This window comes from Dromiciops gliroides, chromosome 4 (assembly GCF_019393635.1).
Source record: "Dromiciops gliroides isolate mDroGli1 chromosome 4, mDroGli1.pri, whole genome shotgun sequence".
NCBI classification, from domain to species: Eukaryota; Metazoa; Chordata; class Mammalia; order Microbiotheria; family Microbiotheriidae; genus Dromiciops; species Dromiciops gliroides.
Genome location: NC_057864.1, coordinates 100,817,016 through 100,842,107, shown reverse-complemented (window position 1 = coordinate 100,842,107; position 25,092 = coordinate 100,817,016). Strand labels below are relative to the sequence as shown.

At 45.4% G+C, this 25,092-nt stretch overlaps 1 protein-coding gene across 2 annotated transcripts in view; it reads left to right on the top strand.

Annotated features, from left to right (window-relative positions):
* The first annotated feature begins 1,544 nt into the window (after positions 1 to 1,544).
* Positions 1,545 to 25,092, top strand: part of SYT2 (synaptotagmin 2) — a 178,150-nt gene continuing 154,602 nt past the window's right edge. For both annotated transcript variants that reach the window (XM_044002357.1, XM_044002355.1), the window contains exon 1: positions 1,545 to 1,724. The gene's annotated coding sequence lies outside the window, so the exon portion shown is untranslated. The remainder of the gene's footprint in view (positions 1,725 to 25,092) is intronic.

The window sequence follows — 25,092 nt, the reverse complement described above, 5'->3', positions numbered from 1 at the left end:
GAGAGTTGAAAGAAAAGTGCTTTGCAAAGCTCAAAAAACAAATATGAGCTATTAATATCTTCCTGCTTCAGGATTTCCACTTCTCCCCACTCCCACTTTTTCTGTTTCTTTCTAAACTTTGAAATAAATTAGGTGGGGTGTCTCACTTACCTCTCTTCCTCTTTGAAGATCCTCCTTTCTTTTTCTCTTCCCCCTTCTCTCCTTTTTTTCCATTGGTCCTTCTAGCACCTTACAGCTGGTTCATCCCACTTGGTGCTGCTCCACTTCCATATCCAGTACCTAGAAGAAATCTCCCTGGTGGTAGAGTTGTGCAGATACAACCTTTTGACTTCACTGGTTCCTCTCAATTCCTTTCACAGTGACAGGATGACATGGCTCCCATAGCATACAAGGAAGACAGGCTTTAAGTTAGCTCAGGGAAATGGGTAAGTAGCAACCTTCTCAATCAGGTGTGATTAGTGGTGGAGAGTCTCAGGTACCCCAAGATACCTGGGGTAGGGTGGGATAGAAACAGGGTTGGGAAAACTGGGGAAAGAATTGGCAGAAAATATATTCGGAGAAGAGGACTCATGGATCTTCACCCTAGAAGCAGCTAGGTGGTGCAGTGAATAGAGCAAGGGTCCTGGAGTTACAAGACTTGAGTTCAAATCCAGATTTGGCCACTTTCTAACTGTGTGACTGGGGAAATCACTTCTCTTGCTTCTATTTTCTCAGCTGTAAAATGGGGATAATACCTCCCAGAGCTGTTGTGAAGATCAAATGATATATTATTTGTAAAGCATCTGGCACATAGTAGACACTATATAAATGCTAGCTGCTATCATCATTGTCATCCTTTTGTGTGTGTGTGTGTGTGTGTGTGTGTGTGTGTGTGACAATGAGGGTCAAGTGACTTGACCAGGGTTACACAGCTAGTAAGTGTCAAGTGTCTGAGGTCAGATTTGAACTCAGGTCCTCCTGAATCCAGGGCCAGTGCCTTATCCTCTGTGTCACCTAGCTGCCCCCATCATCCTTCTTAGAGATGGAATGTTAGGGTCCCATACTGCTTGTATTTGGAACCCATCCCATCTTGGTGCCTCAGTTATTCCATTTGCACAATGGGAGAACTGGTGAGGCTAGGACACATCTGGGCCAAGGGCAAGAAGAGGACAGGGTAAGATGTGGAGACAATCTAAAAATGGGGGAACATAGGGCCCCTTCTTGGGAGAAAAGGAGTGTCTTCCCCCATTGCCTGCACAGACCCCACTTTTCCAAGCCAGGAGGACAGCAACAACGTCCTTGAACTGAGCACCAGCAAGGGTGGGGAGAGACTGAGCAAAGGAAGATCACCCCAAACGATCCTGAAGCCCATAGCAGGGTTGGGTTCTCCCACCAGCATCACCATCACCACCAGCACCAACTTCCCTGCTCTCCTCCCCCACACTGCAGCGGCTCCCCCGCCTCTCGCCCATTGATCCGTTGTTCTCCCTCCCTCTCTCCCTCCCTCCCTCCCTCCTTCCCTCCCTCCCACCTCTGGCTCGGGCGCAGACTGCTAAGCTCAGCAAGTCTTGCAGCAGAGACACTTCGAAGCGGAGTTGGGGCAGAGACAGAGCAAGGGACCCGGTCCCGTGGAGGCCGATGAATCTCTGTTAGCGTGCCGCCACTGCTGCATCCTCCCAAGCAAGCAGTACCCCCTTTCATCGGGAGATTCCCTCTCTCCCCAGCTCCCTTGGGGCTGCACCCCGGTGAGTCTCTCCTGGGCGGGAACCCCTCCCCACCTCCTTTAAAGTTTCTTCTTGGGGATAGGGAGTGGCGTTTCTTCTCAGGGCGGCGGGACTGAGGAGCTGCAGGGTCGGATCCTTTCCCCTTTGAGGTGGGTGCATAGGAGCCAAGCCCACGGTGCTAAGAACTTACCATCTGATCGGAAGGGAGTCCCCTATGTATGAGTGGACCAAGCAGCTTTGGAAGTGGTTTCCCTCCCCAACCCCCACTTTCCACTCCGAGGGGCCGAGGAGGAGAGAGCTCCTCTGTCTGAACAAGGTAGGGCAGCCCAGAGTCCCAGCATCTCAAGGTGACAAGCTGCAGAGGGGGAAGGAGGCGGGGTCCACACCCCCGTCAGGCCCTCCAATACTCTCACAGGACCAGGGACCTTCCTGTCTACTCCCATCCCGCCCCCCCCCCCCCAGGCCATCCCTTCTCTAGCCCCCGACAGGACCAAGCCGTCGGGGATGTTCACTGGCACTTGCTGAGGACTCCGGGGGAAAGCCTGAGGCTCGAGCTGTCAGTGGGATTGATGGGAGGTGGGGTAGGGGGAGGAGCATGGAGACCCTGAAGTGGGGAAGGGAAAGATAGTGGAAGAGGCAATGGGGGATATTTGAAAGTAGGGACCCAAAGGAGGTCGGGCACCGAGGGAAAGGGCGATAGGAGACCCCTTGCCCTCTGCCCAAATCCCATGACTCAGCATGTTTCTGCCCCTTCCCAGGTTCCCTTGCCGGTTCTTTCTCCTGCCAAGACTCTTAGGGTAAGCAAGAGCTGGGGTCATATACCCCTATGGCCTCCTTCATTTGCCCTTCACTTCTCAGGTCTATCAACACCCTCTCCCCCTTCCTCTGGGCTGCCCCACCAAAGGGAAAATTACCTGTCCCATTACTTCTATCCCTCCTGCATCCCTGCCCTCCCCTCCCCTCAACAGTCAGTCTCCTTAAGGTTTCCTCCATCTCTCTACCCCATCCCTTCTTCAAAATCAGAATGCCTCCCCCTCTGTCCACATCAGCACCCCCGTCCCCCCACCATTCATACACTTTCTCATGTAGGTGGGTCTTAGACTGGGGGCTCAGAGAATGGTAGAGTCATAGAATGTACTTTTGACTTATAAAATGTCAAAGCTGGAGGCAACTTACATGTTATTTAGTCCAAACACCTAATTTTACAGATAAGGAAATTAAAGCCCAGAGGGAAAAGTGATCTGCCCAAGGTCACAGAGCAAGGCAGTGACAGAATCCGAATTAGAACTCAGGTTTTATGATCCCCAGTTGTGCTTTCTGCTACAACACGCTGCTTTCCCTCTTCCATCCACGGGATTCCAAATGAATGACCATCTGAACAGCCCTGCGAACCCAGATAAAGGGTGGGAAAGAGAAGGACTGGAATCACCGGAGGCCCTAGAAGCCCTCAGGGTCAAGACCTTCTCCTCTGGGATGGCAAAGAGGTGAATGGAGGAAGGGGAAGTATTAGTGAGGTAGAGGGAGAAGAGGAATGGTGTAATGAGAGCGGCTGCTGAAGAAGAAGACTCTTGTGGTCTCTTGGCAAGAAGCAGGGGGTGAAAGTGGGATGGAGGGCTCAGCTAGGACTGGTTAGGTAGAGGCTGAGTGAGGCAGAGCAACCCCAACTGGGGTGGAAGCTGGGGGTGGGAGGACAGGATACTGTTGTTTTGGCTTTTACAGTTGACTGATGAGGAGGTAGAGAGGGAAAGAAGAAAAGGGCAGGACCTCAAAGGGATCTGGGACTGTGCTGGCTGGCTGAAAAGTCTCCCTGACAAGGTTTTTTTTTTGGGGGGGAACTTTAACCACTTCCTACTCACTTCTCTCCATCCCAGGGGCCCCAGCAAAGAGGGTGCAAGGGAGGGTGGGAGAGAGAAAGCCTCCTTTTAGCCTCCTTTCTTTGATTCTGGCCAAGACCACCTACTTCTTAGCACTATTTTGCCCCTTTGCTAAGGAAGGTTGAGGAACGAGGCAGCAGGTGGGGGGGGGAGGGGGGTCAGAACTCTGGCCCTGGGGCCAAGGGAGCTCTGATGCAGTGGGACGTGCCTGGTGGAAGAGCTGGGCCTGGCAGGCTCTGCAGTCTGCAGCCTCATCTCAGGAGACAGCAGGTGAGTCAGCTCCTGGGGCTCACACCATGACATATTGCCACCTAGCCCTGCCACCAGATGCTCCCTACTTGGTCAGAGTCAGGGGCCCACTCAAGGGTCCTGTTCAGTGAGTCCCCTATGACTGCTCAGATTCCTTCAGTCATTTCTCCTTACTTGGGCTGCCTTTTCATCGTGCTATAGGTAGGGTTTCTGAGTGGAATGTAGTGGAATCTGAAATCTGAGGACTTGGGCTGGAATTCTGTATCTATTGCTGGTTAACTATGTGACTTGACACACTCCCCTGCCTTCTTGGATAAAGCACTGGGCCTGGATTCAAATCTGGCCTCAGACACTTACTAGCTGTGTGGACCTGGGCAAGTCACTGACAATGTCTGCTTCAGTTTTCTAATCTGTAAAATGGGCATAATACTAGGGTTGTTGTGAGGAGCAAATGAAATATTTATTTGTAAAGTGCTTACCATGATGCCTAGCTTATAAGTACCATATAGATGTTAACTATTGTCTTTATTATCACTAATCTTTGAACTATCTTCTAGCTCTAAATCCTTTGATCTTCGATCATCAGCGACAGATCCCAACCCTACTCATCTTCAAGGGCAATTTAGGGGGGCTCTAGAGTAGGAAATTCTTCATCTTGGAGGCCCCAGATGGCTTATTCCCCTATATTACCTTTAGGGAGTGACATGGGGGAAGAAGGCAGATGATTATCAGCCCAGGATGTCTTAAACTACCCTTCCTTAATTCCTTCTCCCCTTTCTCTCATTCTTCCTTTCCCCAACCTGGAAGAACTTCAGAAGATGGGCAGAGGAAGGGCAAGTAGGTTCCCTTCTGCCAAGGGGAGCAGGTGCTATTGAGCAAGCTGCTGGTTTCACAGACGTGGGTTACTGGAGCATTTGGCTATCCACAGCTCCATATTGTCTTAAATTCTGGGGCAGGTGGGCTGGGGAGAGTTTTGTAAGGAAGGAAGTGGGCAGTGTTAGAAATCGTTGCTTTATACCACTCCAGAGGTGATTGCATGTAGAATCACGTTATTTCTTTGCCTGGATTTACTCTTGGGCAAAGGAAGCATTTGGTTGATAACTGATTGAGCTGAGTTGGGTTGGGTTGTGCCTTTGCCACTGGGTTGGAATCCATTTCTGGGGTTTGATCTAAATTCTCCCTAAGCTAGCACTGCAGTGGCCTATTCTCTCCCTTCTTCCCTTTGTAACAAAAGGGAGTCTCTGAGTATGTGCAGGGGCTGTTCATCCCCCATTCTTCCAGGCTGCAAAGAAAGTCTTTAGAGCTCCAGTCAGAGAAACCCTTGACCCCATCCCTACCCTCATCCAGTACTTGTCAGTGGAGAGGGAAAGTTGATCCCTTTCCAAATCTGTCTTACAGCTTTGCTATCAAAGATGCAGACTTGACCTTGGATTTCCCTGTGTTCAGTAACCCTACCTCTATAATGTTGAAGCCAAGTATCTCCTCCTAAACCCAGCCTGTGCATCCACCTGGCAGGGAAGGGGAGAGAAGGGAAGCTGAGTAATGGAGGGGAGAGAGAATGGTGAGATAAAGAGCATAAGAGAGAAGGGGTACCAAATCTCAACTGGCTAGACTGGAGAAATGGAATTACAGCCAATGGGTCATTATCAGAGAATCCCCCTTTTTTTGGGGGGGCAATGAGCGTTAACTGACTTGTCCAGGGTCACACAGCTAGTGTCAAGTATCTGAGGCTGGATTTGAACTCAGGTACTCCTGAATCCAGGGTCGGTGCTTTATCCACTGTGCCACCTAGCTGTCCCTATCAGAGAATCCCAATGTTGAAGGGGATTCTGAGGTCCCCAACCCAACCTGTACTTGAATCAGGAATCTCCCCCTACAGCATTCCCAGGAAGTTGTCATCCAGCCTTTGCTTTGAAAACATTCACTGATTAGGGAGCTCACTACTCCTTAAGGTAGCCTATTCCATGCCTAGGCAATTCTAATTTTTAGGAAATTCTTCATATTGAACTGAAATTTGGCTCTTCCTAAGAAGAATGTAAGCTCTTTGAGGGCAGGGACTGACCTATAAAATAAATGAATAAAAAGGTATTTATTAAGCACTCACTGTGTACAAAGGGATTTGCTAAAGTGCTAGAGATAGAAATGGAAAAGCAGAATGGTCCCTACTCTCAAGGTACTCTCATTCTGAGAGAGGAAGACAACTTCTATGGGAGATTTCAGCTGAAAGTCAAGTGGAAAGGTCCCTTGGTTCTCAGGCTGTGGCAGAAAAGCAGATGGTAACACATCTTCTTTAATGTTGTTCCCACGGATACCATCATGTCTGATTCTTGACACTGAACAACATGTTTGACAAAGCCAAGGATTTTGGTATCAAGACCTTTCTTTTCTGGGTCTTTCCATAACTGTGGTTGCAAGAGAACCAGGAGAAAACAGCATCAAAAAGAAGCCTTTGGAGGAGAGATTATCCAAAAAAGGAAAGTGATCAGCAGCATCTAATTCTGCAGAAAGGTCAAGAGTAGGCTTCAGAAGAAGCAATTGCTGGAAAACTGGGATAGGGCAGTTTGGGTTGAGGTTGGAAGCTAGATTTCAGAGGGTTGTGAAAAGAGTGTTAGGAGGGGGAGTGGAGGCACTTCTCAAGGAGTTTAGCTGAGAATGGGAAGGATATAGAATGCTAGCTAGCTCAAGTGAGGGTGGTTTTGTTTTGTGTTTTTTTAGGATGGGGGATACATGGATGTGTTTAAAGGCAGCAGGGAAAGAGAATAGATAGGAAGAGATTGAAGATTAGAGTGAGGATAGAAGATTTGAGAGGAGATGATAATTGGAATAATCTGATAGGGGAATTTGGGAGGGGATGAGATCAAGATGTAGAGGGGTTGGCTTTGTCAAGGAGAAGAGCCAACTATTTATCAGAGACAAGAGTGACGGAGTAGGAGAAGAGTTGCAGGGACTATGTTTATTTAGCATGGAGCAGAGAAGACTATGGGTAGAAGGGCATAACTTCAAGCATTTAAAGAGTCCTCATATAGATGAGGGATTCTATTTCTTCTTCTTGGCCTCAGAGGACAGTACCAGGTTTGATGGGTAAAAGTCACAAAGAGGCACATTCAGGCTTGATATCAGGAAAAACTTCCCTACAATTAGATCTGTCCAAAATGGGAATGGGTTGCCTCAGGAAGTAACAGGTGTCCCTTCTTGTAGGTCTTAGAGCAGAATCTGGATGACCACTTGTGGTCCATTATAGTGGGGATTCCCTTCTTGTAGGTTTGATGCCAGGTGACTGCTTGAGGTCCCTCACAACTCTGAATTCTGTGAGTCTTTCATGATCCTGGCTGCTCTAATTCTCTGGGAATGTGGGCATGGATAATTCAAGGCTGATGATGATAACACAAAAGTCCTTTTCACTTGGCTTGTAAATGTAACACTTTTGGGAAATACACCTTTGCGGAAAGGGTGCAGTGCAAAGGTTCTTTTGGCCTATTTGTCCATTGATTTGATTTTATTGTTGTCTTTTTTATGCCATAGTTATAGCCTACAGCACTTTCCTACCAAAACTGAACCCTTCCTGAAACAGAAAAACACTAGGGCAAAGCCAACTCATGTAGTGTGTGTATAGCATAATCCACAGCCATAGGTCTTATCCTTCTACCTAGAAGAAGGCATGTATCTTTATTGGTATTGTACTAGACTTAGACTGTTCACTCCAGTACATCAGAGGGACACATCTTTTTTGTCTTCCTCATTGGGTTAGGTCTACATTCCCAGAAAACTTCCTAGAACTGGTAGGGGAGATAAACAGACTGGGAAAGGGCTGAGAGCAAAGGGAAGCTAACCTAGGAAACAACACTGGTGGCAGGGTGTCTACTAAGTGAGGATGAAATATGCAGAAAATACCTGAGCTTTGAGTAGGAACATAGAGATAACTGAGGTTTGACTATGCCTTTTTGTTTCTGAGCCTATCAACAGCTCTTGTTAGGAGGAAAGGGAGAGGGAAAACTGACAGAGAGAGAAAAAGAGAGACAGATAGATGGGGGCAGAGAGACAGAGAGATACAGAGAGAAAGAGATGGAGAGACAGAGGATGACAGACAGAGAAAGAAGGAAAGAGATGGAGAGAGAGGAAAAGACAGAGAGAAGAGAAAGATGAGAGGAAAAAGATGAGAAAGATAAAGAGAGAGAAACAGGAAGAGGCTGAGAGGGAGACAGAGAGACAGAAATGAAGAGAGACAGAGACAAAGAGAGAGACAGAGGCAGACAGACAGAGACAGAAAGAGAAAAGAAGAGGAAGAGATGAAAGAGAGACAAAGACAGATAGACAAGGTCAAACAGAAACAGAGACAGACAGGAAGAGAATGAGAGAGAGAGAGAGGGAAGAAAAAGAGGAGAAGGAAGAGACAAAAAGAGAAAGGAGAGGGAGAGAGAAAAGAAAAAGGGGAACAGATGAGAGAAGAAGAGGTGAGAGAGGGAGAGAAAGAAGTTGGATATGACCCATTTGCAGTGGCTACTATGCTCTCACAGTAACCTATAGGAACATAGAGGTAGCAAAATTACATAGCTTGGAGAAGTAGAATGGTATGAGGCAAAGGCTGCTTGGTTTTAGAGTCAGAAGACCTGAATTCCAGTCTTGACTCCCCAAATTCATACATGTGACTTTAGACAGGGCACTTTTCCTCTCTGGACTTCAGTTTCCTTCCCTCTAAAATGGGCAGTAAACAAGGCTGTTGTTAAGCAGATCCTTTGTACACTGCAGAGAACCCTCTAACCCAACCATTGCTGAACCACAGACTCTAAGGGTCCCACTAATCCAACCCCCCTTTGAAAAGAATCCCTTCTTCAACACATCCGGCAGGGGGGTCACCAAGCCTGTGCTGAAGACCTTTGAGGAAGGGGAACCTATGACCTCCTCAGGCACTTTGGGACACTGTCATTACCAATTAACCAATCAACATTTCTTAAGCACCTACTATGTTCCAGGCACTGTGCTAAGGTTAGGGATACAAAATAAAGGCAAAAGAGAGTCTCTGCCCTTAAGGAGTTCACAGTCTAATGAGAGAGACAACAAATAAGCAAAAATATCCAAACTACATACAGGATACATAGGAAATAATTCAGAGAGGGAAGGCACTGCAATTAAGAGGAATTGGGAAAGGTTTCCTGGGGAAGATGAGATTTTCCTTGGCACTTATTTGAAGCCAGGGAAACTAATAGGCAGAGATGGAGGGAGAGCATTCCTAGCATAGGGGACAGACCAGAGAGAATGTCTGGAGCAGAGGTGGAGAGTCTTGTTCCTAGAATAGCCAGGAGGGCAGTGTCACTGGACCGAAGGGTGCATGCTGAGGAATAAGGTGTAAGAAGACTGAAAAGGTAGAAGGGAGCTAGGTTATGAAGGGCTTTGAATGCTAGAGGTTTTTTTTAATTTTCTCCTGGAAGCAATAGGAAGCCACTGGAGTTTATTGAGTGGAGATGGGGAGGGTGACATGATCAGACCCGAACTTTAGGAAAATCACTTTGCTGGCTGAAATGAGGGTGGATCGGAGGGGGAAAGATTTGAGGCAGGCTGACCCACCATCAGGCTGTTGCAATAGTCCCAAGTATAAGGTGATGAAGGTCTGCACTAGAGGGGTACCAGTGTTAGAGGAGAGAAGGGGGCATATTCAAGGAATGTTGCAGAGGTGAAATGGAAAGTCCTTGGCAATAGCTTGGATGGGGGTGGGGGAAGGTGAGAGATAGTGAGGAGTCAAGGAATTATTCTTTATTATTTGCAACTTTACCTTTTGCAACTGCTCTTAGTTCTCCCCCCAGAGCCAAGAAGAATGAGTCTTGTTCTTTGCTACATAACAGTTCTTCAGATATTTGAAGAAAGAGACCATATCCAGGTTCCCCAACCCCCACCCCACCCCAGACTTCTCTGTTTCTCCTCCAGCAGATCCTCAGATGACATGAGCCAGAGATCTTTCACTATCCCAAATGCCCTCCTCTGGATGTCCTCTTGCTTTTCCATATTCTTCCTAAAATGTGGTGTCCAGAACTGAAACAACAATTAAAGTAGATGATTATTTATGATGGTCATGCTGGTCTCTTTAAATTAGGCCCAAAGTGGAAATCAGGCACCAGATATCAAGGAAATTAGGTTTCAGGCTTCATAGAAATATTTCCTTTTCCTCTTCTGTTGGTTGGATTTCCTGGTGCTTCTAGGGTAAGGGTTAGAGAGAATGAGAGCAGGGTTGGGAGAGTGGGTGAGGAGGCAGACACTGGTGTGCTCAGAGTTGGGAGAGATGGGAAATATCTCCAAGGGGAGGAAGGCAGGTTGGTGGTAGGTATAGGCAAGGCAGAAAAGGTCACCTTAGGGTCCGGGCCAGGCAAGTGTAGAGAGTTTTGGCAGCTGGGTAATTCCCAGGGTAAGAGAAGAGCAATCCACTTGTGGCTGAGTTATCTTTTTAGCTGACTGCAGCCACTGGGATAACCCAGCTTCATTTCATACCTCCCTTATCTATAATGGGATTTTGATATCATCACCAGCCCTAATGCTGGGTGGGCTCTGAATCATTCTCATTTTGGTAATTAAACAGCTACATCTGAACCTCAGAAGCATGAAGCTGAGCTATTTGGGGGGGGTGTGTGTGGCAGGGAGGGGGAGAGCAGGAACGGGGTACGGTGCTAGAAGTGCTCTCGAGTGGGGTGCTCTGGAGTTGGAGAACAAGGGGGTATGAGGTAGGGTTTGGGGAATACGGTGATCCAGCTCTTAGGGAGGTATTGTGAGGAAAGGCATTGCATAAGACAGCAAGCTGGGGGTCCAGGTCAGCCTCTGACCCTTACTAGTTGTGTGACTATGGGCAACTGACTTAATCTTGGTCTCTTCATCTGACAAATGGGGGTAGTAATACCAACAATATCTGCCTTCTAGGGTTGTTGGGAGATATTGTATGTAACACATTTTATAAGCTTAATTTTTAAAACATCACATTAATTTCTGTATACATCCCTCCTTTACCCAGTAAACTATCCCTTGTAACAGACTTAAAAAGAAAGGGGAAAATAAACTGACAAAAGTCAGTCAATACATCAATCCTGTCCGATCCTGCATCCACATAGTTTCCCACCTCTGCCAAGATAGATACGTTGTCTTAACTTCCCATTTTCATTACATAGCATTTAACTTTATTTTCCTGCCCTTTTTGTTTATATTGTTGTAGTTACACATTGTTCATTTTCTGTCAGTTCATGGTCTTCTCCTGCCTCTCTGAATTCTTCACGTTCATAGAGTGTAGGAAGAGCGCCTTACATTCATGAACCACATTCTCCAGTTGGTGGGTTTCTCCTTCCACTTCTTCCACATACCTGAAACTGTTGCTAACCTGATAAATGTTAAAATTCTATATACACAAGACGGTTGCTTTTCCTGTTCCTTGGCCACTTTCCCTTCCAAGACTCAAAGATCCATGAGTTAACCCCCTCCCCCCCCCTCCCTTTAACGTCTAACCTAGAACTGCCCTGAGCCAAAAAGTGAAGGGAGGATAGGGATTTAGCCTTCTTTGGATTTTGGCTTCCCTTTCTTGGGGAGGGGAGGAAGCAGGAGCAGCTTAGCCCTGAAAAGCAAGGAAAGGGACAAGTCTTTATAGCCCTGTGACCTCCAGGGACCTGCTTCCCAGTTCTTTTCTTAAGTTGTCCCCTCACTCCTTTTTTTGTGAGTTTTTTTGTTTGTTTGTTTATTGTTTTTTTTTTTTTTGCAGGGCAATGAGGGTTAAATGACTTGCCCAGGGTCACACAGCTAGTAAGAGTCAAGTGTCTGAGGCTGGATTTGAACTCAGGTACTCCTGACTCCAGGACTGGTGCTTTATCCACTGCGCCACCTAGCTGTTGTCCCCCCCCCCCCACTTCTACAGGCTTGCTTTCCTAGCTTTCTTCAAGGCTCAGATCAAGTCCCACTTTCTGTAGGAGACCTTCCATAGTTTCCCACTGCTAGTGTCTTCTCTCTGACATTGCTATTCCCACTGCTGCTGCTACCACCACCACCACCAGCACCACCACCACCACCAGCACCACCAACACCCCAGCACTACTACCACCACTACCGTCACTACCACTACCATCTAGCATTTATAAAGCCCTTTAAGAATTGCAAAGCACTTTACGTATGTTAACTCATTAAATTTGTCAACACTGTGGTAGGTGATTCTACCACTACTACTACAATCACCATCACGAATATTATCGCTATCACTACTAGTATTACTAGTACCACTACTATCACAATAACCACCACCACACTACTACTATACTACTACTACTACTACTTAGCATTTATATAGCACTTTAAGGTTTGCAATTTAATTTAATTATGCAGTGTGATAGTTGATATTATTATCCCCTCTTTATGGATGAAGAAACTGGGGCACATAGAGTTAAGTGATTTTGCTGAGGGTGGCACAGTGTTTGAGGCAGAATTTAAATTCAGGTTTTCTTTTTCTTTTTCTCTTTCTCTTTTCTTTCCTTTTTTTTTGGGGGGGGCAATGAGGGTTAAGTGACTTGCCCAGGGTCACACAACCAGTAAGTGTCAAGTATCTGAGGCCAAATTTGAACTCAGGTCCTTCTGAATCCAGGGCTGATGCTTTATCCACTTCACTACTACTTCACTACTGTTTTGCCTCCAAATTATCTTATATATTTTGCATGTACATAGTTGTTTGTATATTGTCTTCCCCATTAAATTGGGCTCTCTTTGAAGGGCAGGGAACATTTTCTGCTTTTCTTTGAATTCCCAACACTTAGTTTAGTGCCTGACACATAGTAGGTGCTTACTTAGTGTTTGTTGACTGACAGAAGGGTCTGATTTCTCTTCCAGGAAGCCTTCAAAGACTAAATCCTCTCAGATTGTTCTTTTATTCAGAGCCCCCTAGGGCTTTTGATCGTCTTTGGCTCTCTTTACATCTAATTGAGTGTTTAGTCATCCAGGTTGTGTGGAAGGTGGTGGTGGGGGGAGGGGAGAAGAGCTAATGAGGTAATATTTATAAAGCACTTAGCCCAGTGACCAGCAGGTAGCAGGCTTTATATAAATGCTTATTCCCTTCCTTCTCTTTCCTTCCCCACCCCCCAATGTCTGGGAGGTCCCTGAGGCACAAACCATAATTTCATCTGCTAGTGAGTGAATAGAGAGGCCTGGGCCAGGAAGGCCTCAATCCAAGGCAAGTCATTTCATCTCTGCCTCAGTTTCTTCAGGTTGTAATGGAGATCAAAACAGCACCTACCTTGAAGGATTATTGTAAGGATCAAATGAAATAAAATTTGTAAAGCACTTAGTAGACTGCCTGGCACATAGTAGGTGCTTAATTCCTTCATCTTACTGGGAGATGCCTAGGGAAGAAGTGTTTGTACATCAGATGGAAAATAGGGCTGTCTTTTTCCCCTTAGCCCACTATCTCCAGGACTAGGCCTGGGTTCTATGCATGTAAACACTCTTATCAGAGGGGATGGCAGACACAGACCACTGTGATCAGTGCCCTCCTAGCTCCCTGGTTCTCTGGGGGCAGATTCCAGGCTTCCTCATTTTCCTGGAGTTTCTTTCTCTTCGAGTACCATCCCCTTCCTACCCCGAGGAAAGAAAGCTGAGGAGCCTTGGGAGTTTGTGGATCAATGAGCAATCTCAGTCCCAGAGAGGTAGTTAACAGGCTAGAGATGCAGCACTTGGGGAAGGTGGAGGTGAGGAAGGGCATCTCTGCCCTGAGGAGGAATTCCTCACCCTTATCTGGCTCCAAGACAGGGCTTCTCATAATTGGCATAAGGCTGGTGATTCTGGAATTTAGCAATTAGGGAATATTGCAATTAGAGGCGGAATTCACCCATTACTTTTCCATGCATCTTAATAAGGAGTTTAAGTGGTTGTAACTATGAGCACTGCACCAGGGACAAGGAAAAATAGAAATGAATGAAGGGGAGGGGAGGAGGGTGAGTTGTAAGAGGATTGAATGTGGGTAGGGGCTCTGTTGCTGGGAGGGGATGTTTTGCTGAGTTAACCCTTTCCACCTCTTTGTAGGAAAGGAATTTTTAAAAATCTGGTATTGACCTACAGTAGCAGTTGAAAGGAGGTTGGAATGGGTGGGATTAGACGCCAGAATCCTCTGTCCAATTCTTGAGAGAAACCACAGATTCCCCTCTTCCTACCATGACTCCTGCACTTCATTTATTCAAATGAGCTGGGGACAAAAGTATTCAGCAGGAAGGTAGAATAGACAAAAAAGGGGAATGCTCAGTAGATGGAAAATTGGAAGTGGCATCGAAACATGAATAGAGGGACACGTCCTCCGACTGGAATATCCATGTTAACTAAAAAAAGAGAAAAAAAAAAAGGAGTATGAGATACCTGCATAGTGGAGGAAAGCTTGCCTCCCTCCTCATATCTTCTTTCTCTCTTTCTTCCTCCCTTCCTCCTTTGCTCCATCTCTCCTTCCTTCATTCCTTCCTTCTTCCCTCTTTCCCTCCTTCCCTTCCTTCTCTCTCCCTTTCTTTTCTCTCTTCCCTTCTTTCTTCTCTCCCTTTCTTTCCTCTCCACTTTCTATTTCTCCCTTTCTCCTCTTTCCCTCTCCTTCTTCCTTCTCTCACCCCTTTCTTCCTACCCTTTCCCCTTCCTCTTCTTTCCTTTTCTTTTTCTTCCCTTTCTCCTTTCTCCTCCCACTTCTTCATTCCTTTCCTCTCTTATTCCATTTCTTCTCCTTCCTTTCCCTCTCTCCTTGAGAGACAGTTAAATGGCAAATTGAAAAGAGTCCTGGACTTGGAGACAAGAAGTTAAAATCTGGCCTCAGATACTTTCTAGCTGTGTGACTCTGGGCAAATCACTTAACCCTCTCTCTGCCTCAGTTTCCTCATCTGCAAAATGGGAAAAATAAAAGCATCTCCCTCACAGGATTATTGTGAGGATCAAGTGAAATAATATCTATAAAGTTTATCACAGAGAGCTGATGTTTAAGAAATCCTTGTTCTATCCTCTCACTTCTTCCTCTGTTTCCTCTCTCCTTCTTTTCCTCCCTCCTCTGTCCCCACTCCCACCTCTGACTTCTGGACTGGCTAATCTTATCTGAAACCTATTACAATGGAACGTGTTAGATTAGTGTGAGACCAGAGCTCTAACTTGCTTGGGATGTGGTGAATATTCATGTGTGTGGTTGTGTTTTTTTTTTTTGGGGGGGGGGGAGGGACTGTGGGACTGAGGAGCAGGCTGGGCAGGATCTCCCTACATAGATACTCAAAGACATACACAAAGAAGCAAGGGAAAGAGATGGGCCATTGACTTGGTTTCTCAACTGTGCTGCTCAAACAAATGATAGGTTTTTCTCTCTATGCCTGTGAGTTCTGATCTTTGTTGCTTTCACTTCTCTGCTGTCCCTCTACCTCTCCAGACCCTTGAGGGGTGGGCATGCTCTATTAGAATAGTCATGTTTTCTTTTTCTAAGGCCTTCCCCCCTCCCCATCCCATCCTGTCCCATTACCCAATGGAGGTAATTTTATCCTTGCCTAGACTCCTCCAAAGGACTGGATGACAAAATAACTAATTTTCTGCTGGGTGGGGAAAGAAAGTTAAAATTTGTATAGGACCTTCTATGTGCCAGGCACTGTGCTAAGCACTTTACAATTATTATCTTATTTGGTCTTCACAGCAATCCTGGAAGGCAGATGCCCCCATTTTTTTTGTTTGTTTTTGTTTTTTTGTTTTTGTTTTTGCAGGGCAATGGGGGTTAAGTGACTTGCCCAGGGTCACACAGCTAGTAAGTGTCAAGTGTCTGAGGCTGGCTTTGAACTCAGGTCCTCCTGAATCCAGGGCCAGTGCTTTATCCACTGAGCCACCTAGCTGCCCCCAGATGCCCCCATTTTACATATGAAGAAACTGAAAGGTAGAGATTAATGGACTACATGTCTAAAGTCACACAGCTAGTAAGTGTCTGATTCTGGATTTGAACTCAGGTCTTCTGGATTTGAATTTATATCTTTTTTTTTTTAGTGAGGCAATTGGGGTTAAGTGACTTGCCCAGGGTCACACAGCTAGTTAAGTGTTAAGTGTCTGAGGCTGGACTTGAACTCTGGTACTCCTGACTCCAGGGCCGGTGGCCTATCCACTGCACCATCTAGCTGCCCCCCATATCTTCTTGACTCCAGGTCTGATGCCACTCAGGAGCTTTCCTGTTACAGATGAGGTATCCCTCCTTATTCTCTCCTGTTTCAGATCAACCTCTTATCCCCTGCTGTGTTATTCAAAAAGGAGAATAAGGAGGCAGGTCTAAAATAACAAAATGGTGGTCTGGGCCCAGAGAATAGGTTTGGGATATCCAAAGTTAGTTCTAAGTAGTCTTCTTGCACCTCATTTCCTTTTCTCTTGGTACTTCTTCATTAGGAGGAAAGAAACTGTCCTTCTCTGCAGTTTTCTTGTCTTTCCAGTCTCTTCTCTTTCTGCAGAACAAGCTATACAGATTTTAGATTCTATTTTCTCATGGGAAAAGTGAGTTTTGGGGGTGCTAGGACACATGGCTTCTACTGTGGTTTCTACCACAATGTGGGTGAGTATGAGAGTATTTGAGTGTGTGGATATGAGTGTCAGTGTGAGAGAATGGATATTTATGAAAGTAAGTAGAAGGGGATGTATATATCTGCAAATGGGCTTTATGCATAAAATATGTTGCTTCAGCAAGAGTTTTCCAGATTGAGGGGAGAGAGGGAAAGGGAACAAGCATTTATTAAGCACCTACCATTTGCCAAACACTATACTAAGTGCTTTATAAATATTATATCAGGGGCAGCTAGGTGGTACAGTGGGATAGATAACTGGCCCTGGAGTCAGGAGGACCTGAGTTCAACTAGGTCACACTAGCTGTGTGACCTTGGGCAACTCACTTAACCCCAATTGCCTCACCAAAAAGAATTATATCATATGATGGTCACAACAACCCTATAAGGTAGTTGCTTAATAGCAATGATCCCATGTTACAGTTGAGGAAACAAGCAGACAGAAGTTAAAAGACTTGCCCAGGATCACACAGCAAATCTCTAAGTCTGGATTTCAACTCAAGTCTTCCTGACTCCAGGCTTATCTGTCTAGGTGGTCCAGATTTAGTCCAAAGGTAGCTTACAGATGGAATTGTCAAAGTTGCTGTGGCTATCCTTTCCACTCTATGGACTTCAGTTTCTTTACCATAAAATGAGCAATAGATGAGGTTGTTGTGAGGAAAACATTTTATGAAGTGTAAAGTGCTACATAAATGAGAGAATATATTTGATAATAAAATAATAATAAAGTAATAACAACAATAACAAAGACTTCTGGTAGGATCATCACAGCTTTCAGGACTCATAGAGGATGGCTTGAAATAAGCTTCAAGGTCCTTTTCAACTCCAGCATCCAGCCCTGTGGAGACTCCTGGAGCAGGTAGATTTTTCTATGGAAAGTCAAGGGGTTTGTTTTTCAGCTGACCTGGGACATTCGAGTCTCCTCCTGTGGTGTTTTAAAGATAATAAATATTTATTAAACACCTACAGTGTACATAATGTTGTGCTAGGCAGTGGCAATACCAAGATGAAAAACGAAGTCTCCTTGACTTCAAGGAACTTACAATATAATGAGGAAAGAAGTGGTAGATATGACATCCTTCAGCAAGGTGACATGTGATATAGGCAAAGAAGAGATACAAAAGTGCTCTAGGAAAATTTGAAAAGGGAGAGAGAATGTTTTGAACTTTCTCTTTTTTTATTATGAACTTCACAAGCATCAACAAACGCACATATTTTTCCTATTCAAAGGAGAGGAGAAAGGAGAATCATAAGCATGTTTCGTATATTTATTTCTTCCCCGCCCCCTATATGAAATCATGAATCTCTATTAAGTACTTTCAACCAGGAGGATGAGAGAAGGGATGATGGATGAGGTGACTTCTCAACTGGACCTTGAAGAAAGAGGAGGATTTTTAGCATGGTATAAGGCAAGCGGTTCTAATATTTTTGGTCTCAGAACCCCTTTATACTACTAAAAATTATTGAGGATCCCCCAAAAGCTTAGGTTTTATGTGGGTTATATCTATTGATATTGACTATATTAAAATTCAAGCTGGTAATTTAAAAATGTAATATTTATTAATTCATTTCAAAATAACAACAATGAACTATTACCAAGTTAATCCTGTTAACATAACATTTTAATGAAAAATAACTCTATTTTCCAAAATTAGAAAAAAACTGTGAGAAGAATGGTATTGTTTTATATATTTTCATAATTCTTTTTAATGTCTGACTTAATAAAAGACAGCTGGATTCTCCCATTTGCTTCTGCATTCAGTCTTTTTTGATACGTTACTTTGTTTGAAGTATATGAAGTAATTCTGGTCTCACGCAGATATGTAGTTGGAGAAAGGAGAAATATTTTAATAGGCAAATAGCATCTTATTACTGTTATGAAAATAGTTTTGACTTTTCAGACTCCTGGAAAGAGTGTTGGGGACTCCCAAGGGTCCACAAGCCAAACTTTGAGAATGGCTGGTGCAACAGAAAGCTCTGGATTTGGAGTTCAAGGAATTGGTTCAAAATGCTGGCTCTGCACAAGGCTGTGTGACCTTGGACAAAATACTTCCCTTCTATGGGCCTCAGTTTCCTACCCTGTAAAATGAGGGAGTTGGATGAGGTTATCCTGGAAGGTCCCTTCCATTTCAGAATTCTATGGTCAGGCAGAGATAAGGAGGAGTGTTCATTTCAGGTATAATAATAGCTGATATTTATAGGTCATTTAAAAAAGCATTTTCTCATTTAATCTTCACAACAACCACAGAAGGCAGGGAGTACATGTAACACTATCCTCTTTTTAAAGGGGAAGAAATGAAAGCTCAGAAAGGGAGGAGGACTAGCCCATGGTTACAAATTGAGGAGTGTTAGAGTTGGCATTTGAATTCAGGCCCATCTTGACTATAAGTCCAGTGGCTGTTTTTCCATGATGCAATGCCACCTGACTGGCATGGGCTTGCATAAATGCATGATGGATGTGGGAATGGGAGACAGCTGGTGGTCCAGTTTGGGCATGGAGCGCATAAAGGGGCATGCAATAAGGTGGATTGGAATCAGATCATGGGAAACCTTAAATTCCAGGATAGGAAGTTCATATTTATTTCTAAGTGATTTGAGATCCTTGGGGGGGGGGCAATATGAGACTCTCAGGTGGAAGAATTTTAGCCGGAGATTTGAAATCCTAGAGCACTGATAATTCTTGAGACCCAAGGGGGAGGCATGAGAGGTTGAGAGATAGCTCCTTGAAGGGGGGTTTGAGGTGGGGTGTCAGGGTGGGTGGAGATGAAAGGGTTAATCTGGTGGACTCTCTGTTTCCCAATTGGGCTTTCCCACTGGGAGGGCTTGGGAGAAAAAGGCATCACTTTAATAAGGTTGCCCTGGTTCCAATCAATCCTGGCATCGCAGGGGGAGCACAGCCGAGAAATTAGATTAGCTTTCTCTGCTCTGAACAGCAGCAGACTGCTGTTCCTGGGAAATGAGGCGCGGATTCAGCGGTTGGTGGTAGAGCCTGTAACAGTCTGTCTGAAGCCTCCCTGGGAGGCCAAGGTGTGGGGGGGACTCGTCCTGTGGTCCCTCAGCCCTTTTATACTCCACTTCTTTTGTCACCCACCTTCCCTTGCTCTGAGCTGCAGGGAGGTTGGGTCACCTGCTCTGCAATTGGAGTGAACAAGAGACAGAGAGGAGGCTTTGCTGAGGTGAGGTTGGGAGGGAGCTGTCCAGAGATGAGGGAGCTTCCGGGCCCTGGAACTGCTGCTGAGCTGAGGTAGCCTGGAAGCTGAGGAGGTGAGCTCAGGGACTCCCATGGGGCTCAGGGGTGGGAACTGGTCATGGAGAGGGAGATAAGGGGGGATTTCCCCTCCCTTGGTTCATAAGCATTCTATTGGGCTTCTCAGAGGAAGGAGACCAACCTTGCCCATGATGTCCACTGACCTTCAGGGTGCCAATTGACAACTTCCCTAGTTGTTGTTTCAGTCATGAAGGGTCATAAATGGTGGAACTGGAAGGAATTTTAGAGATCACTGGGTCTAACCTGCTCCTTTTACACATGGGGAAACAGAGGCAAAGTGATTTGTCCAGGGCCACACACCAGAGGCTTCTTGAGTCAGAGAACCCAAAATAACAGAGCAGTCTTGAACTGGGCCATTCTCCTGGGCTTTATGCACAAAATAGACCAATTCAGCAGGAATTCCATAACAGTTCAGTCCTGAGAGAGCTCAGGGATGGAACTGTCAAGGTTTCCGGAACTATCTAGACTTGATTTCTGGCAGAGTCATCACATTCTTAAGGTTTCCATTAGGGAATAGACTGAGGTAACCTACAAGATCCTTTTCAACTCCAGTACCTAGGTCCATGGTACACCTAGAGACTTCCAGAGAGGGTGTATGGGAAATGGACACCCATGGGTTTGTTTTTTGGCCTGGAGGACTTGAGGGTCCCTCAAAAGTACATGTCAGGTCAGTCTCTCTCAGACATCAGGAGGCCTCTCCTATTCATTAAGGTCTTTGGAAGGTGAGTCTATTATGCCTTGGTACCTTCTGCAGGCTCTAACCATCACAGATAGGAATTTAAACTGTGTATCTAACTCAAATCCCTTTTGCTATAGTAAAAAGCCGATGTCCTCTTGCCCTATGTTCAACATTAGTTTCATGTCCCACCTGCCCTCTTTACTCCACCCACTTCAACCATCCCCCCATGTACCTGTGGTATAGATCCTGGCTTTCCCTCTCCTGCCTCCTAATCAGAGACAACTGGATAGCGGGTGAAGCTGATGACTCTCAACTGATGATGGCATGATAGAGTTATGGGTTACATCCTTCCCAGCAATTGTCTGATGTAATTAAGATTTAGCACTTTGGAATCCAGTCTGTCACAAGTCAGGAAACCCAATGGGCTGGGATCTATATCCTCACATCTCCTTGGTGGCTTTGCCTGTCGCTGGCACAGAAGAAGAGCCAGGTCAGCTTAGCATTCCTGTCTGCCGGGGGAGAAGCTGGGGGTTGGCTCCGGGAAGGATGTGGGATCAGGAAATATGGCCAGCTAGCTGCTGACCCTAGACAGAAAGGGCATGGTACAGACCCAGGGAGGTATACTTCATTCAGCTGCCTGGTCATTGGCATTGTTTTTGCACATCTGGCCTGACAGCTGTTCAATCACCAAAGTGAGATGCCCTTTCGCGTTGTAATTGATTATTTTGCCATATGGTCGCTTCCCCTATGACTACATTTCCAGGGTTATAGTTACCATTCCAGTGAGGTATTACCCATAGAGGGTATAGAAAATAGAGGCATAGTTAGAAGCAGAGAGACTTCTCACTGAGAGCAAAGGGGCATGTGTCCTGGGGTCTATGGAGAAAACTTACTCAATGTTCACTTCCTCAAGGAGGGAGAACAGGGGATAAACCTCTGGAACCCTCTTCCCCATGAGAAATGATCTGGCTATAGTCAGAGATAGGCTCTTGATCCCTCCCTCCTCTGAACTAAATGGGGCTATTTCTCAGGTGACATTGTCTGATATATAGGGGCTGTATAGAGTTGATTTCTTTCTTTTCTTTTCTTTTTTTTTTTGAGGGCAAGGAGGGTTAAGTGACTTGCCCAGGGTCACACAGCTACTAAGTGTCAAGCATCTGAGGCCGGATTTGAACTCAGGTCCTGAATCTAGGGCTAGTGCTTTATCCACTGTGACACCTAGCTGTCCTCCTCTGCACTAAGTGTATAATTTCTCTTCCCTGAATCTACCTTGTACACAGCTGGATCTCTGGGTCTGGATCTGGTCCTGAAACGCCCCGTAGACTAGGTTTGCATTGCCTGATTCTGCCTACTCCGTTCCCTACCCTATTAAGCCCCAGAAAAGCCGGTCATAACTTGACACCTGATCATCCTCCAGCTAAGTTAGCAAGATAAGCTACTCAGAACAGATCAAGCACAACCCCAGGACACTTGCCCATGGTGGACAGTGTAAAAGCTGCACTTTCTTTTCACCCCCTCTCAGAAAAGAACAAACAGCGATCATTCCTCCACAACCTTCCCTATTTTCTGGGCATGTGGTCCTATACTTCCCTGGGGAGACAAGCCTTAGCCTTAGAGGATGTGACCCCATTGGTTAAAGGTTTACTGTGTCTCTAGATATCAGGATCTAAGTGGCACAACTATTTTTTTCTTGATTCCCACATTAGGACCTAGGGTCTCCTTGCCTTTTGTCAGGTTGCCAGCAAAGAATGGCATTTCCCTCTCACATTCCTTGGAAATTGAGAAGTGAAATCCAACCTTGGGCCTTCCCTCCATCCTCGGATATCAGCCTCATCACTGACAGATGAAATGGAATTGTCTGATGTAGAGGAAACCAGTCTCCAGGGTGATATGTGGTCTCCTTTCCTGGCATACATGACAAGGGTTGATGGTTCTTCAAAAGAGGAAAGATTGAGGGCTGCCAACTCCTAGATGTAGGAGGGTGACTCTCACCCCTCTCATCCCCATTAGTGATGATTCCAGTCTCTCTAGTCTCTTTCCAGAAGGCACAAGCTGAGAGCTGAGCTGCAAGTGAGGGGATCACTGGGGAAGGAAGACCGTAAGGCTCAATGTAGAGTTTTCAGGGGGAGGCGTTTATCTCGAGCTATCAATCACTGATAAGAGATCACAGACACTGTGCTTCTTAGGAAGGTAGATGAGAAGGTTGTCTGCCTGACAACAGAACAGTGGAACAAGGGATAGTGATGACAGTATAGGGAAAGCAAGAGAAGATAGGAAGAGAAAGTAGGAACTAAAAAGAAGGAAGAAGGAAGGGGGAAAGGAAGGAGGAGAGCAGTTGGGCAGTGAATGAGAGACCAGATAAAAGCAAGTTAACCCCAGTGAAGCTCTTTTTACTTGCAAATCTCTTCAGAGATAGATTTCAGTGGTCACTACTCCCAGTGACTCAGGAAGTTTGGTGAGGAAACCAGAACTGGAACCAAGACCTCTTGCTTTTTCTCCTCCAAGTATCATTGACCAAGTGTCAAACACCCTGCCAGTTTATTCAGAGTACAAAGTTGTTAGGAGATTTTCTTTACATAAGGCTCCCCTATGGGTGCAAGGACCATTCCTGAAACCTTTCTCATTGTAAGTCAGTCAATAAGCAGTTTTAAGTACCCACTATGTGCCAAGCACTGTTCTAAGTGCCTTGGATACAAAGAAAGGCAAAGGATATCTCTGTCCTTGAAAAGCTCACATGGAAATCTAATGGAAAGGACTTTTAAAATCATTTAGCATCTCCCCTCTCCACCCAAATTCCTGCAAAAGGTATATAAAGAGGCATATGTGTCCTATGACCAAACATAGAAAAGTGGCAGAAGTTGCCCCATACCAAAAAGATGATTCCTTCTTTGGGACTCAGGAAAGAAAATTAAAGGAGAGCTCACAATGCTCCTTAACCAATACATTTTTCCCATGGAGGAGGAGAGAATTGGGCAGAAGAGGCCTCAGTTTCCACTTCTGTGAAATGAGGGGTTTGAACCTAAGGTCACTTACATCTCTGAATCTTATGAACCCAGAACCAGAAGACAGCAGGATGCTTCATGAGAATATCATCAGGGCAACCAGTGTTAATTATGTGAAGTGGAGTTTTGGGGAGTCCTCCTCCTTCATTAAGTTGAACCATTCTTGGGTATATTGTATGGGTATTATTTGAATGTGTGTGTGTGTGTGTGAGAGAGAGAGCTGGACTATATTCCCATTGAAGCCTTTTCCAGCCTTGGAATTCTTTGATTCTGTGGAGAAGATGCAGTCCCTCTCTGTTAAGGGTAAGATGATCCTCAATGGTATAAAGGGAATCAGACTGTACTTAGAATCAGGACACCTGAATTTTCTACCTTATGACTTTGATCAAGTCACCTTTCTGAACTAACTCTAGGGGTTTTTTTCTTCTGTAAAAAAGAGTTGGGGGGGCAGCTAGGTGGCACAGTAGATAGAGCACTGGCCCTACATTCAGGAGGACCTGAGTTCAAATCTGACCTCAGACATTTGACACTTACTAGCTGTGTGACCTTGAGCAAGTCACTTAACTCTAATTGCCTCCCAAAAACAAAAACAAAAACAAAAGAGTTGGACTGTATGTCATCTGTAAGGTTTCTTTTAACTCTGACAGTTTATGAGTTTACAACTTGTAGCAGATGGCTCTTGTACAAGGCTTTCCCAGCAAAAAGTCTGACATTTTGAAGCAGCTGACCAACAAGATGGAAGGGAAGGGGTTATGTCAATATTTTAGAAGAGAGGTCATAGCTCTTTTCCTGGAATGGGGAGTAGTGGTCTCTTGTGGAGGCCGGGGAATTCAGGAGATGTCCTCTCAAGGTCTTTTCTATTGAGGAGACTATGAATCACATTTCTTCTTGGTGCCACTTGTGTTGTTGCTGCTGGGAGAGTGTTTGTGACAGGAAGATGTCAGATCCTCTTGGAAATGAGTTTTTGAGCATAAACTATCCCCAGTTCACATTTTCCAATGACACACGTGGCAAACTGCAGAGTTGTCGCACTCAATCAAATCGAGTCCAATTACACCTTTGCTCCTCTCATCCCACTGTAATATAAATATCGCTTCTGCAAAGTGTATTAGCTACTGGCAACACAGGAGTCAATGAGGCCGACTCAGCGTGGGAGGGGGCTGGAGTCAGTCTTGGAATGTTTCTTTTATGATCCAGAAACCAACAAAGGTGGAAAGGTTTATTAAGAAACAATAGAATTAGGAGAGGGGGCAAGATTAAGTAACCCAAGAGAACCATCAAAGAAGCAAAGAGGCATTCTCTTTTCTTGGGGGTCAGAGGATATCTGTCTTTGTTGACCCAGGGGCAAGGGGGTGACCCAGATGAACCATTGAGGGGTCCTTTTCAGCCCTTAAGTCTTCAGTTTTAATACTGGTGATCACATCTTTGCTGGGCTAGACTGGCTCTCTTTCTCTCTCTCTGTGTTACCTCCAATATAGGACTAGAATAGCTCTGGGTAAGGTCCCTCTTAAGATCTTGGTTTCCTTATATGTAAAGTGGATATAATAATACATCACAGGGCTGGTACAGAACAGGTGAGTAGTTGGCATAAATGTATTTTTCAATGTCTTAATCCCCAAAACAAAGATAGTCTTCCCTAGCTAAAGAATTAATACTCAGTCTGCATGATGCCCTTTAGAAAAACATGTATGATTGCTTCCTTGGGCAGCTAGGTGGTACAGTGGATAAAGGGCTGGGCCTGGAATCAGGCCGGCTCATCTTCCTTTAGTTCA